Source organism: Mustela erminea, chromosome 1 (genome assembly GCF_009829155.1).
Source record: "Mustela erminea isolate mMusErm1 chromosome 1, mMusErm1.Pri, whole genome shotgun sequence".
NCBI lineage: Eukaryota > Metazoa > Chordata > Mammalia > Carnivora > Mustelidae > Mustela > Mustela erminea.
This window is the reverse complement of record NC_045614.1, coordinates 115,923,219-115,930,635: the sequence shown is the minus strand read 5'-3', so window position 1 is coordinate 115,930,635 and position 7,417 is coordinate 115,923,219. Positions and strand designations below refer to the sequence as shown.

General features: G+C 45.7%; 1 pseudogene; it reads right to left on the bottom strand.

Moving 5' to 3' along the window:
• Window positions 1-500: 500 nt before the first annotated feature.
• LOC116590524 lies at window positions 501-1,169 on the bottom strand (annotated as a pseudogene).
• Window positions 1,170-7,417: the final 6,248 nt, after the last annotated feature.

Here is a 7,417-nt window from a genome sequence, read left to right as displayed (position 1 = left end):
GTTTTAAGAAAATTAAATGACATGCATACCCAAAGTAAAAATTCACAGTATAGGAAAGAAAGACTGTACCCCTTTCATCCAGCCCTTAGTCCTTCTTCCTTCCAAAGGCAAACACTTCCAACAGTGGCTTGTGATCTCTTTTCTTCCAGAACAGAAAGCAATGATTACACATACCCAACTGTTATTTTTCCTTTTTGTTTTTGGCTGGGTACTGTGTCCTATATTGATGGTACATGACAAAGCAGGTCTCCCCAAGCCCCTCCCCTTCTTCAGAAGGTCTAGAATGAAAACTGTGTAGAGGTCAGGAGATTCTCAGTATGTTAGACGGGAGTTGGGGCAAGGACTCTCTAGGAGCATTAGACCTCTCTCTTCTTGCTCTTGATGAGGCTGGTGGTCCAGGGGTCTCTCACTCTTTGGAGGCCATGTGGACCACAAAATCTACCACTCATTTGCTGTATCCAAATTGATTGTCGTGCTAGGAAATGAGCTTGGCAAAGTGGTCATTGAGGGCAACGCAGCCCCAGCATTGAAGGTGGAAGAGTGGGTGTCACTGTTGAAGACACAGGAGACAAGCTGGTCCTCAGCATCACCCAGGATGCCCTGGAGGGGGATGCTTGTTTCACCACCACCTTGATGTCATCATATTTGGTAGTTTTCTCCAGATTGCAGGTCAGATTCATGACTCACATGTTGGGGATGGGGGCATGGAAGGCCATACCAATGAGCTTCCCATTCAATACAAGGATGACCTTGTCTACAGCTGGCAGCACCAGTAGAAGCAGAGATGATGTTCTGACTAGTCTTTTGGCCACCACACCACAGCTTCCCAGAGGGGTCATTGACAGTCTTCAGGGTGGCAGTGATGACAGAGACTGTGGTCGTGAGTCCCTCTACTCTGCCAAAGTTGTCATGGATGACTCCTGCCAGAGGGCCCAAACATTTGGTTGTAGAGGGGGCATTGCTGACAGTCTTGAGAGAGTTGTCATATTTCTCATGGTTCCAACCCATCACAAATATGGAAGTATCAGCAGGATGGGCAGAAATGATAACTCTCTTAACTCTACCCTTCAAATGAGCCCCAGGCTTCTCCATGGTGCTGAAGGACCCCAGTGGACTCCACAATGTACTCAGCATCAGCATCACCCCATGACGTTGGCAGGAACTTTCTCTTAGAAGATGGAGATGGGCTTTCTTTTCTTTTCTTTTCTTTTCTTTTCTTTCCTTTCCTTTTAAAGATTTTATTTATTTATTTGAGAGAGAGAGCCCAAGCAGGGGAAGCAGAGAAGGGGAAGCAGGTTTCCTGATGCAGGACTCCTGATCCCTGGACCCTGGGATCATGACCTGAGCTGAAGGCAGATACTTAATTGACTGAGTCATGCAGGTGCCCGGGAAATGGGCTTTCTCTTGATGACAAGTTTCCCATTCTCAGCCTTGAATGTGCCATTGACTTTGTCGTGGGTGGAATCAGATGAACATGTAGATCATGTATTTGAGGTCAAAGAGAAGGGGTCATTTGTGGTGATAATATCCACCTGGCCAGAGTTAAAAGGAGCCCTGGTGACTAGATACCCAATATGACCAAATCCATTTACTCTGACCTTCACCATCATGTCTTGGGGATGCAGCTGGCACTGCATAAGAAGATACTGCCATCTTTTGAATGAAGATGAACAGAGAGCCCCAAACTATTATTTTCCAACTTTTATAGGTGATTGTGATGAATAGTCTGGTGAGAATCTCTGACCTGGGCCCTGCTCCATCCACCTCAGAGATGTTCCTTCTGTGGGAAAGGAGGGCAGGAAGAGGGAGGCTTAGGAAGTGGGGGAGCTTTCTGAGTAGACGACGGAGACCCAAAGGGCAGAGCCCAGAAAGAGCCTCCTCAGGGCAGCACACTCCTGCAGAGTGAAAGAGGTGAAAATTCCTCTAACACACATAGTACTAATTACTAAGAGAGGCACAGTGGTGAGACATAGTCAGAAGTGAGTAGACATCAATAAGGAAATGCCTTCTGAAGGAGACCTGAGTGCCTCCTTCAGTGTCAAAATGAAAGGAAAGGGTATTTGGGGTGGAAAGAATGGCATGGGATGTGAATGCTCGTTCGCCCATGTATTCCAGGTATATTTTTTTCTTCAGTTCTTTGGGATATAGTGGGTGTAATTCCAAGACTATGACCCACTTTTGTGTCAGGCTGCCTTGGATCACAGGGATTGAATATGCAGTAGGTGTGGTGACTGTCATATAGGAGGCACTGGGGAGAGAAACATGAAGGAGACATGCCCTTATTATGTTCAGTCTCTGGGGAAGACAGACGTCCAGAAACTGCAGTGTGACAAATGTTTTCCTCATGGTGGGTAAGTGCAAGGTGTGTGGAAGGGTGGAATAGGACTGAAAACTCCTGGGATTTCTTTTAAGCACTGAAACAGGACCTTGTTGGCCTGAGTCTTGAAACAGGTCATATGTTTTTGATCACCAGATTCTGGAAGGGGTCAAAACTGATCTGCCACAGACAAATTTGGGGACATCTAAGGTTTGGTTGACTTTGGGAAGCACTTGGTTATAGTTCTGTGATCTGTTTGCTTTCCAGAGCCTCCAGGAGTCACACGAAGACACGAGTGGTGTGCCTGCATAGCTGTTTGTTAGCCCTTCTTCTTCGAAATGCAGGCGAAGTCTGAGTTAGAAATCAAACGCTTAACAAGAGTTTTATTGTTTTCAGGGCTTTTACATTGCTTTTCTATCTTCCTAATGATACATTTACATATTCTGAAGACAATGTGTATCTGGAAAGGATCATTATGTTCTCAAATCATATTTTTTTTAAATGGATGAAAAGGAAATTTTCATGTTGTACCCCGGACTAGCCCAGATTGTGTTCCAGATCTTTTTCTGAATAAGAAAAGACTGTAATAGGAAGCGTTGTGAATCTTTTTAAGCTGGAAGGACTTTCGACAGTCACCATTTTTCTCTTTCTTTTCCTTTTTAAATTCCTATCATGTGCCAAGCCTGGCTGGCTGTGCCATGTCTTTGCAACAGCACTGTAAGGGAAGTATTTTGCTCTTGCCATCATTTTACAAATGAGGGAAATGATGACATCAAAAAATTCAGTATGGTACCTAAAGTCTTGTTCTGATAAGTGACCAGGCTGTATTTGAACTTGGGTAACTCCACATGAAGTCTAGCTTCTCATTTTGCAGATGAGCCAAGTGAAGTCCCAAGGTCATGTCCTTCATTGGTTGAAGATCTTGGAACTCAGGGCTTCTGAATTTCTGACTTTTGTATGACAAGAGGGTCATCCTTATGGAGGGACATGTGTCTTGGGCCCCTTCCCTTCCCAGTGCATCCTGTATAAGTCAACCTATATCCTGCTCCCACTTTCCCCATCCCCACAAATCTATGCTTGTGATTTCCCCAAAATTGCAGATGATTGTCTCAGACTCTGTCCATCCTGACCTCTAAACATCTCTGGCATGGACCCAACCATTCAGCCAAACAGAAAGCCTACAGTCCCCTACAAGAACTCTAAATACATACTTTCCTGTCTCCGTCTTTATGTACTTGTTGGAATACCTTCTTCTTGTCAGAGCCCCAGATGCAAAGGTCTTTTAGACTCATAATGCCATCTCCTCTATGAAGCTTGGGAGGTCTTACAGCAGTATAGGATCTGTCACTCTTACTGAAAGATAAAGGATAGGGTGGAGAAGGAAAGGGAAGGGAGAAAATCGGTGGAACTCGGGATAATAGATATGAAACTTGGAGATGGTGCAATGATGGGGGACCCCAAAGCTAATCAATGGCCACAAGGGTTGTGGCTTGTTGAGACCTTACTCTGTCTTGGAGCTGTTAAATGCTGTCATCTCCTTAAATTCAGAGCAAGTCATTGGGTTGCTGCAGCTGGGATAAACATCTAGCTCTGCCTGAAGTCAAAGCTTGTTCTCTCACTTACAGTCATATTGTCTCTTGACAACTGGTTGTGGACAGGAAAAGACTAGAGCAATCTTTGAAATGGAGGATTAAAGGGACGAAACAAGATTGGGGTCATGGGTTGAGACAATGCAATGAGAGATGCTGGAATTGGAAAGGTTAAGTGAGGGCCATGGACAGAGTGGAGCTGGCTTAGGGATGTGGCCTTCCATCCTTGCACCCTTTGTTATAACGAGGCAGCTCAGCCTGCAGTAATCCTCTGGGCACTGGGGGTTGAATTCATGGCTTATGAGTCTTGGTCTGTGTTTCAGGGCTTTCGGTTCCTGAGCTCTCTGAAGGCAGGGACTGTATCCATGCTTTTTTGAAATAGAAACATAGTCCATTCTAGCAAGTGGCCAAATGGGGGAAGCAGAGTGGCAAGCACCTCGATTTGCCCAGGGAAGTCGGGAGGTTTCACACAGAGGTGAAATGTCCAGATAGAGAAGGGGAACATAGGAAAGAATAGGGTGAGGGAAACTCAAGGCAGAGGGCAGGGTGCGTGCTCAGGGAGGAAAGCACAGGAAGGCCTGGGAGTGGTGTTTAGGGTTGTGCCCAGAGTGTGAGTCAGGAGAAACCAGTGGGAGGAAATAAGGCTGGAGAGGCAGCTGGAGGCTGGGCCTGGGTGTAAAAGTGGCCTTCCTTGCCTGTCCCCACCCCGCATGTATCCAGTACTCACCCCCAGACTAGTCTCAGCTCCCTATCATTTGGCACATCGCCTTGTTTCTGCATCTTGTATGGGCCCAGGAGACCCTTCCTACTCCTCTAGGGAATTCTACTCATCTTTCAAGGCATTTTAGACATGGGTCCTCGGAGGCCTGCAACAGCACTCTCAGATAGAATTCAAGTGTCTTCTTGCAAGTGTCTTTTCTACGTCTCTGTTCTAGCACTGGTCACACTGTTTTGTCTGTCTTCCCTACTACTGTGAGATCTGCTTTGGGGGAGGAATTTTGTCTTCTCTTTGCATCCCCGATGCTAGCACATAGTACGTACTTGGCACATTTTGACGACGGAATGACTCTGGACTAGCATTTGTATTTTTCAGATAGACAGTGTAAGTGGTCAGTGGGGGCCCCCACTTCCAGGAACAGTAGAGGGGAATTTCCCTATTTTCCCTGTGTAAAGTGGGTGGGGGGGGCGCTGCTCATTGTTAAGGCAGGTCAGTGTCCTGCTCACACTGACCCCCTTTGGTCTTTGGAACCTGCCCACCAGGCGAGGTAATTTCTCTGCATATTTTTTCCTTTGTTGCTCCCCCCCCTTTCCTGCAATGAGTATAGCAGCCCCTCAGGAGTTCGATGATATTGCGACATGAATAAGATATTTGAATTATGCTATTTAAATGAGTCATCCCACCCCTAGTGTAATTGTTCACCCCCTGTCACACTAAACGTGATCTACATTTCCAAGAGAGCTCTTGGGGCCTGAATAGGGAATTGCTGAAATTGTGGGTTCCAGTTCCCAGTGGCTTATCTTGTGCGTGGCAGGGTGTGTCTTTTGTTTCACATCTGGGCAGATGTGGACTCAGCAGAGCTCTCCATACAAGCTGCATATATTTACAGAAAGAAGTTGAACAGAATTTCCAGATGTCTGTATGTGTGTGTTGTGTGTGGAGGGGACAGAAAATGGCAGAGTGAAGGCTGGTATGAAAGATGGTGTCTGATCTTGGCAAAGCAGTTTCCCAACATATAGGAAAGATTAAGCTGAATGGATTTAGATTCTGGACTTGTGGTCTAAAATCTCCTTGTTCCACATTTCATTTGATAAGAGTTTTGGTCGCTCTAAAAAATGAGCCTGCATTGATGTGTTCAAGATGGATGTAGGGCTGAGGTGGCCCTATTACACATTAGCAGTTCTTCATCTTGGAACTGAGCTATAGGATAGGATTAGTATACTTTCCAAATGGAGTGGGCACATTTCCCTCCATTGTTCACTTCTTTTAATAAAGAGAACATGATTGATTGCCAGACTGTCAAATATAACGAACTCCAAAGCCACCTCTCAAAGTTTGTGAAGGACCCAGGAACTGGTGGTTATGCTGTCTCAGACATTTCAATTACTCAGACTCTGTGGATTTGAGTCCTAGCGCATTAGACAAGACCCACATTGAGATAAAAAGGAATTAAACTTCCTAAATTAAGGGTGAATGGTTTTCCTAAAATGATAGTTAAAGTCAGGTGTTACACTCACTCAGCCGATATTGATTGCGGGCCCATGAATCAGAATATGCTCAGGAGCTTGTAACACAAGAGAAACAGGCACTTGAGGCCCCTGCCCGCAAGAAGTTCACAGTCTAGTGTGGTTGATGGGCATGCAAATGGTAGCAGCATAATGGAGGCATGTACAAAATGCCATTGGAAATTGGGACGGCAGAGTCTGCCTGAGGCTAGGCAAAGTTAAGGATGGTATACTTTTGTTGGAATTTAAAGGATGAGTAGTGGTGTTTCCTGGAGAGGACAATTTGGAGGGGACTATTCTAGGCAAAGGCGAGGGTAGCTAAAGCGCAATGACAGAAATTGGCTGATTAAAATATGAAGGGCCTTGTATGCTAAAAAATATATACTCATTTTCCACTGTAGATGTATTAGCAGGTGTTCCACTGCAGTAACAGAAACCGCCAACCCTACTGGCTTAAATCCTAAAGAAAACTTATTAGCATATATAATATGCTCAAAGGCAGGGAAATTCCAAGATGGCTGAATTCAGTGGCTCAACTCTGTTATTAAGGACCTAGGCTCTTTCCACTTTTCTGCTCTACCATTCTTGGTATGATGGTTTATCCTCAGACTGGCTCTTCCTCTGATTACAAGGTGATCAATGAGGTAGAGAGGTTTGTTTTCTGACTTGATGTGTGTCTTTTTAACCAGGAAGGAAAACCTTCCTTAAGAAGCCTCCCCCACGATCACCCCCCACCCCCTCAGACTTATTCTCATGCCTCAGTGGCCAAAATCACATTACATGCCCAACCCTAAACCATTCACTGGCAAGGGGAATGCAACCACCATGACTGGCTCAGACGAATTTGGACTCACCCCCTGGAGGGGACAGACCCACTTCTTCTGAAGTACATGGCCAGGTAGAGGACATTGGAACAATATTGGGCTTCTGATAGAAAGTAGGGGAAACAGGACAAATGGCTGCTGAGTTGGGAACCAACAGTGTTTGTTGTGGGGGATGATGAGAGACTGTTATAGATGATTGAGCAGGAGTTGGCATGGCCAGATTTTCACATTTAAAAGGATCACCCTAGGGGCGCCTGGGTGGCTCAGTGGGTTAAAGCCTCTGCTTTCGGCTCAGGTCATGAACCAAGGGTCCTGGGATGGAGCCCCGCTTCGGGCTTTCTGCTCGGTGGGGAGCCTGCTTCCTCCTCTCTCTCTGCCTGCCTCTCTGCCTACTTGTGATCTCTGTCTGTCAAATAAATAAAATCTTTAAAAAAAAAAAAAAAGAGGATCACCCTGTCATCAGT